The sequence below is a fragment of the Chiloscyllium punctatum genome, unplaced genomic scaffold (assembly GCF_047496795.1).
Source record: "Chiloscyllium punctatum isolate Juve2018m unplaced genomic scaffold, sChiPun1.3 scaffold_213, whole genome shotgun sequence".
NCBI classification, from domain to species: Eukaryota; Metazoa; Chordata; class Chondrichthyes; order Orectolobiformes; family Hemiscylliidae; genus Chiloscyllium; species Chiloscyllium punctatum.
In genome coordinates this window covers 402501-415000 of record NW_027309947.1, presented here as the reverse complement: position 1 = coordinate 415000, position 12500 = coordinate 402501, and positions in this window count along the sequence as shown.

Genomic DNA, 12500 nt, shown 5'->3' with positions numbered 1-12500 from the left:
GAATTTGGACCCTTTTTGAGTTGCATGGCCGGATGGGTGTGGTTTTGAAGGGTGTGTCTGTCTGGAGTGGCACCGGCGTTGGTGTGAGGCTGAGGGTGGGCGTTCGGTTCCTGGTTAGGGATAGGGAAAGGGTGAGACTTAGCTTTAGTGCTCGTGCCCCCGATTTTGGTAATGTTTGACGTCAATTTTCCAAGGAGGCGAATGCAAGGCTTCAGAGGGACTTTGAGTGTTCGGGGGCGGGGTAGCTCAGCCGGATTTGCCCCGGCGGTTCTGCGGACGGTGTTGACTTCGAGGGCGGACCGGCCCCCGTGTTCAGTCCGAATATCGTGCATTGTTAACGGCGGGAAGTGTTCCAAAAGGGAATGGGATTGAATGTGACTGCTGAAGCCGACTTTGAGACCTGTAACGCGGGTAGCTCAGCCGGATTTGACCCGGCGGTTCTGGCGACGGTCTCGCCTTCGAGGGGGGAGCGCCCCGCGTGTTCAGGCCGAATTTTGTGCATTTCCATCGGCGGGAAGAGGTCCAAACGGGAATGGGATTGAATGTGACTGCTGAAGCCGACATTGAGACCTCTAACGCGGGTAGCTCGGCAGGATTTGACCCGGCGGTTCTGCCGAAGGTCTCACCTTCGAGGGGGGAGCGTCCCGCGTGTTCAGGCCGAATATCGTGCATTGTTAACGGCGGGAAGTGTTCCAAAAGGGAATGGGATTGAATGTGACTGCTGAAGCCGACATTGAGACCTCTAACGCGGGTAGCTCGGCCGGATTTGACCCGGCGGTTCTGGCGACGGTCTCGCCTTCGAGGGGGGAGCGTCCCGCGTGTTCAGGCCGAATTTTGTGCATTTCCATCGGCGGGAAGAGGTCCAAACGGGAATGGGATTGAATGTGACTGCTGAAGCCGACATTGAGACCTCTAACGCGGGTAGCTCGGCCGGATTTGACCCGGCGGTTCTGCCGAAGGTCTCACCTTCGAGGGGGGAGCGTCCCGCGTGTTCAGGCCGAATTTTGTGCATTTCCATCGGCGGGAAGAGGTCCAAACGGGAATGGGATTGAATGTGACTGCTGAAGCCGACATTGAGACCTCTAACGCGGGTAGCTCGGCCGGATTTGACCCGGCGGTTCTGCCGAAGGTCTCACCTTCGAGGGGGGAGCGCCCACCGTGTACAGGCCGATTTTCATGCATTTCCAACCGTGGGAAGGGGTCCGAAAGGGGATGGGGGTGAACGTGACTGCTCAACCCGACTTTGAGACCTGTAACGCGGGTAGCTCAGCCGGATTTGACCCGGCGGTTCTGCCGAAGGTCTCGCCTTCGAGGGGGGAGCGTCCCGCGTGTTCAGGCCGAATTTTGTGCATTTCCATCGGCGGGAAGAGGTCCAAACGGGAATGGGATTGAATGTGACTGCTGAAGCCGACATTGAGACCTCTAACGCGGGTAGCTCGGCCGGATTTGACCCGGCGGTTCTGCCGAAGGTCTCACCTTCGAGGGGGGAGCGTCCCGCCTGTTCAGGCCGAATTTTGTGCATTTCCATCGGCGGGAAGAGGTCCAAACGGGAATGGGATTGAATGTGACTGCTGAAGCCGACATTGAGACCTCTAACGCGGGTAGCTCGGCCGGATTTGACCCGGCGGTTCTGCCGAAGGTCTCACCTTCGAGGGGGGAGCGCCCACCGTGTACAGGCCGATTTTCATGCATTTCCAACCGTGGGAAGGGGTCCGAAAGGGGATGGGGGTGAACGTGACTGCTCAACCCGACTTTGAGACCTGTAACGCGGGTAGCTCAGCCGGATTTGACCCGGCGGTTCTGGCGACGGTCTCGCCTTCGAGGGGGGAGCGTCCCGCGTGTTCAGGCCGAATTTTGTGCATTTCCATCGGCGGGAAGAGGTCCAAACGGGAATGGGATTGAATGTGACTGCTGAAGCCGACATTGAGACCTCTAACGCGGGTAGCTCGGCAGGATTTGACCCGGCGGTTCTGCCGAAGGTCTCACCTTCGAGGGGGGAGCGCCCACCGTGTACAGGCCGATTTTCATGCATTTCCAACCGTGGGAAGGGGGCCGAAAGGGGATGGGGGTGAATGTGACTGCTCAACCCGACTTTGAGGCATCTAACCCGGGTAGCTCAGCCGGGTTTGACCCGGCGGTTCTGCCGACGGCCTCGCCTTCGAGGGGGGAGCGTCCCCCGTGTACAGGCCGATTTTCATGCATTTCGAACCGTGGGAAGTGGCCCAAAAGGGGATGGGAGTGAATGTGACTGCTCAACCCGACTTTGGCGCTTCCGAGCCGGGTAGCTCAGCCGGGTTTGACCCGGCGGTTCTGCCGACGGTCTCGTCTTCGAGGCGGGTGCCTCCCCCGTGTACAGGCCGATTTTCATGCATTTCGTACCGTGGGAAGTGGTCCAAAAGGGAATGGGGGTGGACGTGACTGCTCATACCGACATCGAGACTTGTAAGCCGTGTAGCTCGGCCGGGTTTGATCCGGCGGGTCTGCCGACGGTCTCGTCTTCGAGAGGGGGGCCTCCCCCGTGTACAGGCCGATTTTCGTGCATTTCCAACGGTGGGAAGAGGTTCAAAAGGGGATGGGGGTGAATGTGACTGCTCAACCCGACTCTGAGGCTTCTAACCCGGGTAGCTCGGCCGGGTTTGACCCGGCGGTTCTGCCGTCGGTCTCGCCTTCGAGAGGGGCGCCTCCCCCGTGTACAGGCCGATTTTCGTGCATTTCAAACCGTGGGAAGCGGTCCAAAAGGGGATGGGAGTGAATGTGACTGCTCATACCGACCTTGGCGCTTCCGACCCGGGTAGCTCGGCCGGGTTTGACCCGGCGGTTCTGCCGACGGCCTCGCCTTCGAGGGGGGAGCGTCCCCCGTGTTCAGGCCGAATTTTGTGCATTTCGAACCGTGGGAAGTTGCCCAAAAGTCGATGGGAGTGAATGTGACTGCTCAACCCGACTTTGGCGCTTCCGAGCCGGGTAGCTCAGCCGGGTTTGACCCGGCGGTTCTGCCGACGGTCTCGCCTTCGAGGGCGGACCCTCCCCCGTGTACAGGCCGGTTTTCGTGCATTTCGAACCGTGGGAAGTGATCCAAAAGGGAATGGGGGTGAACGTGACTGCCCAACCCGGCTTTGAGACTTGTAAGCCGGGTAGCTCAGCCGGGTTGGACCCGGCGGTTCTGCCGACGGTCTCGCCTTCGAGGGCGGACCCTCCCCCGTGTACAGGCCGGTTTTCGTGCATTTCGAACCGTGGGAAGTGATCCAAAAGGGAATGGGGGTGAACGTGACTGCCCAACCCGGCTTTGAGACTTGTAAGCCGGGTAGCTCAGCCGGGTTGGACCCGGCGGTTCTGCCGACGGTCTCGACTTCGAGGCGGGTGCCTCCCCCGTGTACAGGCCGATTTTCATGCATTTGCAACGGTGGGAAGTTGCCCAAAAGTCGATGGGAGTGAATGTGACTGCTCAACCCGACTTCGAGACTTGTAAGCCGGGTAGCTCAGCCGGGTTTGACCCGGCGGTTCTGCCGACGGTCTCGCCTTCGAGGGGGGAGCCTCCCCCGTGTACAGGCCGATTTTCGTGCATTTCCAACGGTGGGAACAGGTTCAAAAGGGGATGGGAGTGAATGTGACTGCTCAACCCGACTTTGGCGCTTCCGAGCCGGGTAGCTCAGCCGGGTTTGACCCGGCGGTTCTGCCGACGGTCTCGTCTTCGAGGCGGGTGCCTCCCCCGTGTACAGGCCGATTTTCATGCATTTCGTACCGTGGGAAGTGGTCCAAAAGGGAATGGGGGTGGACGTGACTGCTCATACCGACATTGAGACTTGTAAGCCGTGTAGCTCGGCCGGGTTTGATCCGGCGGGTCTGCCGACGGTCTCGTCTTCGAGGCGGGTGCCTCCCCCGTGTACAGGCCGATTTTCGTGCATTTCGAACCGTGGGAAGTGGTCCAAAAGGGGATGGGGGTGGACGTGACTGCTCAACCCGACTTTGAGGCTTCTAACCCGGATAGCTCAGCCGGGTTTGACCCGGCGGTTCTGCCGACGGTCTCGTCATCGAGGGGGGAGCCTCCCCCGTGTCCAGGCCGATTTTCGTGCATTTCCAACCGTGGGAAGTGGTCCAAAAGGGAATGGGGGTGGACGTGACTGCTCAACCCGGCTTTGAGACTTGTAAGCCGTGTAGCTCAGCCGGGTTTGACCCGGCGGTTCTGCCGACGGTCCCGCCTTCGAGGGCGGACCCTCCCCCGTGTACAGGCCGATTTTCGTGCATTTCCAACGGTGGGAAGAGGTCCAAAAGGGGATGGGAGTGAACGTGACTGCTCAACCCGACTCTGAGGCTTCTAACCCGGGTAGCTCGGCCGGGTTTGACCCGTCGATTCTGCCGATGGTCTCGTTTTGGAGGGGGGAGCCTCCCCCGTGTTCAGTCCGATTTTCGTGCATTTCGAACCGTGGGAAGTGGCCCAAAAGGGGATGGGAGTGAATGTGACTGCTCATACCGACTTTGGCGCTTCCGAGCCTGGTAGCTCAGCCGGGTTTGATCCGGCGGTTCTGCCGACGGTCTCGTCTTCGAGGCGGCTCCCTCCCCCGTGTACAGGCCGATTTACATGCATTTGCAACGGTGGGAAGTTGCCCAAAAGGGGATGGGAGTGAATGTGACTGCTCAACCCGACTTTGGCGCTTCCGAGCCTGGTAGCTCAGCCGGGTTTGACCCGGCGGTTCTGCCGACGGTCTCGTCTTCGAGGCGGCTCCCTCCCCCGTGTACAGGCCGATTTTCGTGCATTTCGAACCGTGGGAAGTGGTCCAAAAGGGAATGGGGGTGGACGTGACTGCTCAACCCGACTCTGAGGCTTCTAACCCGGGTAGCTCGGCCGGGTTTGACCCGTCGATTCAGCCGACGGTTTCGTTTTGGAGGGGGGAGCCTCCCCCGTATACAGGCCGTTTTGCATGCATTTCGAACCGTGGGAAGTGGTCCAAAAGGGAATGGGGGTGGACGTGACTGCTCAACCCGACTTCGAGACTTGTAAGCCGGGTAGCTCAGCCGGGTTTGATCCGGCGGTTCTGCCGACGGTCTCGTCTTCGAGGCGGGTGCCTCCCCCGTGTACAGGCCGATTTTCATGCATTTCCAACGGTGGGAAGAGGTCCAAAAGGGAATGGGGGTGGACGTGACTGCTCAACCCGACTCTGAGGCTTCTAACCCGGATAGCTCAGCCGGGTTTGACCCGGCGGTTCTGCCGACGGTCTCGCCTTCGAGGGGGGAGCCTCCCCCGTGTACAGGCCGATTTTCTTGCATTTCGAACCGTGGGAAGTGGTCTAAAAGTCGATGGGAGTGAACGTGACTACTCAACCCGACTCTGAGGCTTCTAACCCGGGTAGCTCGGCCGGGTTTGACCCGGCGCTTCTGCCGACGGTCTCGTCTTCGAGGCGGGTGCCTCCCCCGTGTACAGGCCGATTTTCATGCATTTGCAACGGTGGGAAGTGGCCCAAAAGGGGATGGGAGTGAATGTGACTGCTCAACCCGACTCTGAGGCTTCTAACCCGGGTAGCTCGGCCGGGTTTGACCCGGCGGTTCTGCCGAAGGTCTCACCTTCGAGGGGGGAGCGCCCACCGTGTACAGGCCGATTTTCATGCATTTCCAACCGTGGGAAGGGGGCCGAAAGGGGATGGGGGTGAATGTGACTGCTCAACCCGACTTTGAGGCATCTAACCCGGGTAGCTCAGCCGGGTTTGACCCGGCGGTTCTGCCGACGGTCTCGTCTTCGAGGCGGCTCCCTCCCCCGTGTACAGGCCGATTTTCATGCATTTGCAACGGTGGGAAGTGGCCCAAAAGGGGATGGGAGTGAATGTGACTGCTCAACCCGACTTTGGCGCTTCCGAGCCGGGTAGCTCAGCCGGGTTTGACCCGGCGGTTCTGCCGACGGTCTCGTCTTCGAGGCGGGTGCCTCCCCCGTGTACAGGCCGATTTTCATGCATTTCGTACCGTGGGAAGTGGTCCAAAAGGGAATGGGGGTGGACGTGACTGCTCATACCGACATCGAGACTTGTAAGCCGTGTAGCTCGGCCGGGTTTGATCCGGCGGGTCTGCCGACGGTCTCGTCTTCGAGAGGGGGGCCTCCCCCGTGTACAGGCCGATTTTCGTGCATTTCCAACGGTGGGAAGAGGTTCATAAGGGGATGGGGGTGAATGTGACTGCTCAACCCGACTCTGAGACTTGTAAGCCGGGTAGCTCAGCCGGGTTTGTTCCGGCGGGTCTGCCGACGGTCTCGTCTTCGAGAGGGGGGCCTCCCCCGTGTACAGGCCGATTTTCGTGCATTTCCAACGGTGGGAACAGGTTCAAAAGGGGATGGGAGTGAATGTGACTGCTCAACCCGACTCTGAGGCTTCTAACCCGGGTAGCTCGGCCGGGTTTGACCCGGCGGTTCTGCCGTCGGTCTCGCCTTCGAGAGGGGGGCCTCCCCCGTGTACAGGCCGATTTCCGTGCATTTCCAACGGTGGGAAGAGGTTCAAAAGGGGATGGGGGTGAATGCGACTGCTCAACCCGACTCTGAGGCTTCTAACCCGGGTAGCCCGGCCGGGTTTGACCCGGCGGGTCTGCCGACGGTCTCGTCTTCGAGGCGGGTGCCTCCCCCGTATACAGGCCGATTTTCATGCATTTCGAACCGTGGGAAGTGGTCCAAAAGGGAATGGGGGTGGACGTGTCTGCTCATACCGACTTTGAGACTTGTAAGCCGGGTAGCTCAGCCGGGTTTGTTCCGGCGGTTCTGCCGACGGTCTCGTCTTCGAGGCGGGTGCCTCCCCCGTGTACAGGCCGATTTTCGTGCATTTGCAACGGTGGGAAGTTGCCCAAAAGTCGATGGGAGTGAATGTGACTGCTCAACCCGACTCTGAGGCTTCTAACCCGGGTAGCTCGGCCGGGTTTGACCCGGCGGTTCTGCCGACGGTCTCGTCTTCGAGGCGGGTGCCTCCCCCGTGTACAGGCCGATTTTCGTGCATTTCGAACCGTGGGAAGTGGTCTAAAAGTCGATGGGAGTGAACGTGACTGCTCAACCCGACTTTGAGACTTGTAAGCCGGGTAGCTCAGCCAGGTTTGACCCGGCGGTTCTGCCGACGGTCTCGCCTTCGAGGGCGGACCCTCCCCCGTGTACAGGCCGGTTTTCGTGCATTTCGAACCGTGGGAAGTGATCCAAAAGGGAATGGGGGTGAACGTGACTGCCCAACCCGGCTTTGAGACTTGTAAGCCGGGTAGCTCAGCCGGGTTGGACCCGGCGGTTCTGCCGACGGTCTCGACTTCGAGGCGGGTGCCTCCCCCGTGTACAGGCCGATTTTCATGCATTTGCAACGGTGGGAAGTTGCCCAAAAGTCGATGGGAGTGAATGTGACTGCTCAACCCGACTTCGAGACTTGTAAGCCGGGTAGCTCAGCCGCGTTTGACCCGGCGGTTCTGCCGACGGTCTCGCCTTCGAGGGGGGAGCCTCCCCCGTGTACAGGCCGATTTTCGTGCATTTCCAACGGTGGGAACAGGTTCAAAAGGGGATGGGAGTGATTGTGACTGCTCAACCCGACTCTAGGGCTTCTAACCCGGGTAGCCCGGCCGGGTTTGACCCGGCGGTTCTGCCGACGGTCTCGTCTTCGAGGCGGGTGCCTCCCCCGTGTACAGGCCGATTTTCGTGCATTTCGAACCGTGGGAAGTGGTCCAAAAGGGAATGGGGGTGGACGTGTCTGCTCATACCGACTTTGAGACTTGTAAGCCGGGTAGCTCAGCCGGGTTTGATCCGGCGGTTCTGCCGACGGTCTCGCCTTCGAGGGGGGAGCCTCCCCCGTGTTCCGTCCGATTTCCATGCATTTCCAACCGTGGGAAGTTGCCCAAAAGGGGATGGGAGTGAATGTGACTGCTCAACCCGACTTTGGCGCTTCCGAGCCGGGTAGCTCAGCCGGGTTTGACCCGGCGGTTCTGCCGACGGTCTCGTCTTCGAGGCGGGTGCCTCCCCCGTGTACAGGCCGATTTTCATGCATTTGGAACCGTGGGAAGTGGTCCAAAAGGGAATGGGGGTGGACGTGACTGCTCATACCGACTTTGAGACTTGTAAGCCGGGTAGCTCAGCCGGGTTTGACCCGGCGGTTCTGCCGACGGTCTCGCCTTCGAGGGGGGAGCCTCCCCCGTGTTCAGTCCGATTTTCGTGCATTTCCCACGGTGGGAAATGGTATCTTTCATTACGGGGACAAGGGTCTGAAGCGGTGAAGTCAGTAACCGGCATAGTTAAGGAAAGGGTTCGAATTTTCTCAACAGTACGAAAAAAGTGAGCAGGGAAGCTAGAGAAGGTGTCAGTGAGTCCCAAACGAGTGAACCGCAAAACTTAGGGAAATGCCCGAAAGCGTTTTAAAGGGTGAAATCGGGAACGAGGAAATGATGGGAAAGTGCCTGAAAGTGCTAAATGAGTAAACAGAAAAACGAAGAAAAATGTTTGAAAAGAAGAAGTGAGTAACCAGGAAAACTTAGAAAAATGTTCAAAACGAAGAAATCAGTAACCAGGAAAACTTAGAAAAATGATCAAAAAGAAGAAATGAGTAACCAGGAAAACTTAGAAAAATGTTTAAAAAGAAGAAATCAGTAACCAGAAAAACTGCGAAAAATGTTTAAAAAGAAGAAATGAGTAACCAGAAAAACTTAGAAAAATGTTTAAAAAGAAGAAATCAGTAACCAGGAAAACTTAGAAAAATGTTTAAAAAGAAGAAATCAGTAACCAGGAAAACTTAGAAAAATGTTTAAAAAGAAGAAATCAGTAACCAGGAAAACTTAGAAAAATGTTATAAAAGAAGAAGTGAGTAACCAGAAAAACTTAGAAAAATGTTTAAAAAGAAGAAATCAGTAACCAGAAAAACTTAGAAAAATGTTTAAAAAGAAGAAATCAGTAACCAGAAAAACTGCGAAAAATGTTTAAAAAGAAGAAATCAGTAACCAGGAAAACTTAGAAAAATGTTTAAAAAGAAGAAATCAGTAACCAGAAAAACTTAGAAAAATGTTTAAAAAGAAGAAATCAGTAACCAGGAAAACTTAGAAAAATGTTTAAAAAGAAGAAGTGAGTAACCAGAAAAACTTAGAAAAATGTTTAAAAAGAAGAAATCAGTAACCAGAAAAACTTAGAAAAATGTTTAAAAAGAAGAAATCAGTAACCAGAAAAACTGCGAAAAATGTTTAAAAAGAAGAAATCAGTAACCAGGAAAACTTAGAAAAATGTTTAAAAAGAAGAAATCAGTAACCAGAAAAACTTAGAAAAATGTTTCAAAAGAAGAAGTGAGTAACCAGAAAAACTTAGAAAAATGTTTAAAAAGAAGAAGTGAGTAACCAGAAAAACTTAGAAAAATGTTTAAAAAGAAGAAATCAGTAACCAGAAAAACTTAGAAAAATGTTTAAAAAGAAGAAATCAGTAACCAGAAAAACTGCGAAAAATGTTTAAAAAGAAGAAATCAGTAACCAGGAAAACTTAGAAAAATGTTTAAAAAGAAGAAATCAGTAACCAGAAAAACTGCGAAAAATGTTTAAAAAGAAGAAATCAGTAACCAGAAAAACTTAGAAAAATGTTTAAAAAGAAGAAATCAGTAACCAGAAAAACGGCGAAAAATGTTTAAAAAGAAGAAATCAGTAACCAGACAAACTGCGAAAAATGTTTAAAAAGAAGAAATCAGTAACCAGAAAAACTTAGAAAAATGTTTAAAAAGAAGAAATCAGTAACCAGAAAAACTTAGAAAAATGTTTCAAAAGAAGAAGTGAGTAACCAGAAAAACTTAGAAAAATGTTTAAAAAGAAGAAGTGAGTAACCAGAAAAACTTAGAAAAATGTTTAAAAAGAAGAAATCAGTAACCAGAAAAACTTAGAAAAATGTTTAAAAAGAAGAAATCAGTAACCAGAAAAACTGCGAAAAATGTTTAAAAAGAAGAAATCAGTAACCAGGAAAACTTAGAAAAATGTTTAAAAAGAAGAAATCAGTAACCAGAAAAACTGCGAAAAATGTTTAAAAAGAAGAAATGAGTAACCAGGAAAACTTAGAAAAATGTTTAAAAAGAAGAAGTGAGTAACCAGAAAAACTTAGAAAAATGTTTAAAAAGAAGAAATCAGTAACCAGACAAACTTAGAAAAATGTTTAAAAAGAAGAAATCATTAACCAGACAAACTGCGAAAAATGTTTAAAAAGAAGAAATCAGTAACCAGAAAAACTTAGAAAAATGTTTAAAAAGAAGAAATCAGTAACCAGAAAAACTTAGAAAAATGTTTAAAAAGAAGAAATCAGTAACCAGGAAAACTTAGAAAAATGTTTAAAAAGAAGAAGTGAGTAACCAGAAAAACTTAGAAAAATGTTTAAAAAGAAGAAATCAGTAACCAGAAAAACGGCGAAAAATGTTTAAAAAGAAGAAATCAGTAACCAGACAAACTGCGAAAAATGTTTAAAAAGAAGAAGTCAGTAACCAGAAAAACTTAGAAAAATGTTTAAAAAGAAGAAATGAGTAACCAGAAAAACTTAGAAAAATGTTTAAAAAGAAGAAATCAGTAACCAGAAAAACTTAGAAAAATGTTTAAAAAGAAGAAGTGAGTAACCAGGAAAACTTAGAAAAATGTTTAAAAAGAAGAAATGAGTAACCAGAAAAACTTAGAAAAATGTTTAAAAAGAAGAAATCAGTAACCAGAAAAACTTAGAAAAATGTTTAAAAAGAAGAAATGAGTAACCAGAAAAACTTAGAAAAATGTTTAAAAAGAAGAAATCAGTAACCAGAAAAACGGCGAAAAATGTTTAAAAAGAAGAAATCAGTAACCAGAAAAACTTAGAAAAATGTTTAAAAAGAAGAAGTGAGTAACCAGAAAAACTTAGAAAAATGTTTAAAAAGAAGAAATCAGTAACCAGAAAAACTTAGAAAAATGTTTAAAAAGAAGAAATCAGTAACCAGAAAAACTTAGAAAAATGTTTAAAAAGAAGAAATCAGTAACCAGAAAAACTTAGAAAAATGTTTAAAAAGAAGAAATCAGTAACCAGAAAAACGGCGAAAAATGTTTAAAAAGAAGAAATCAGTAACCAGAAAAACGGCGAAAAATGTTTAAAAAGAAGAAATCAGTAACCAGACAAACTGCGAAAAATGTTTAAAAAGAAGAAATCAGTAACCAGAAAAACTTAGAAAAATGTTTAAAAAGAAGAAATCAGTAACCAGGAAAACTTGGAAAAAAACACTTAGAAAAATTTTCAGCAAAGTGTGAAAAATATTCTAAGTGTCAGCGGAGGAAAATGCTGCAGCATCGGGAAAGATTCGCAAACTTACACCGAACATGTGCTCCGAAGTGCCGGAGGAATTGGGTGAATTGAGCCCGGCAAATGGCCAGCTGTCGTTTTGTGCCTGCAGCCCGAAAACTTTAACTTTGTCTGTCGCGGAAGTCCGGACCGAGAAAAATCCAAACGGTTTTGACCGGACCGAGTTCCAGACCGATGCAGTCAAATTTGGAATTCAGACCCATTCAGTGCCACTTGTAGTTTTTCCGCAGTGAGGTTGGCGGGGTACCCGGAGATATATGGGAACACGATTTTTAGAACAAAATGGCGGCGCGGGACCGTTCTGAAAGGCATCCGAAAAACGGTTCCACGGGCATAGCACTTTAATGACAGGTATGAGTGCATGCCGGAGAGCTCTTGGAAGTCGAATTTTTGACACTTTGTCAATTTTTTGACAGATTTGACAAACTCTTTCTGTCTGTTCTAAGAGTCAGTCAGAGACTTGTGCGGCGGTCTTTTGACACTATTGGAGGGCGGGCAAACCCCACGTTGACTCCGGCCGTCCCTCCACAGGCGCTCGTGTCCAAAATGAAGGCGAGAGACGCGAGTGGCCTGGTTCCCTTGGGTGTTGCCAAGAAGGCTGCGGGCTGACCGTTGCCTGAGCACTCCCTAAAGCCTCTTGTGATGAGAGCAGACCTCGCCTGCCGCACGACCGGCTCTGGGAGTCGTTGGGCCGCTATTTGTGAATAGTCTGGTCCTCCTCTGCCACCCGGACAAGCGCGATGGCTCTGCCGCCCTGCGGTGCTCGTCACCCAGGTTTGGGGAACACGATACTCGTAACAAAAATAAAAGGCGGCTCGGGACCTGCAGGCGAAAGGGGTCCCGTGGTGCTAAGCACGTCGACTTCGGGTCTCGGTGCAAGCCGGAGAGCTCACGGAAGTCTAAAGTTTTCGGCACGTGGTCGAATCTTTTCAAAGGCTTACCCGGCTCTTTCCGTCCATTCTGAGAGTAAGTCAGAGGCCGGTGCGGAGGTCTCTTGACAATCGGAGGGGGTGGTGGCCCTCCGCAGGCGCTCGTGTCGAAAATGAAGGCGAGAGACGCGAGTGGCCTGGTTCCCCTGGGTGTTGCCAGGAAGGCTGCGGGCTGACCCTTGCCTGAGCACTCCCTAAAGCCTCTTGTGATGAGAGCAGACCTCGCGCGCCGCACGACCGGCTCTGGGAGTCGTTGGGCCGCTATCTGTGAATAGTCTGGTCCTCCTCTGCCACCCGGCCAAGTGCGA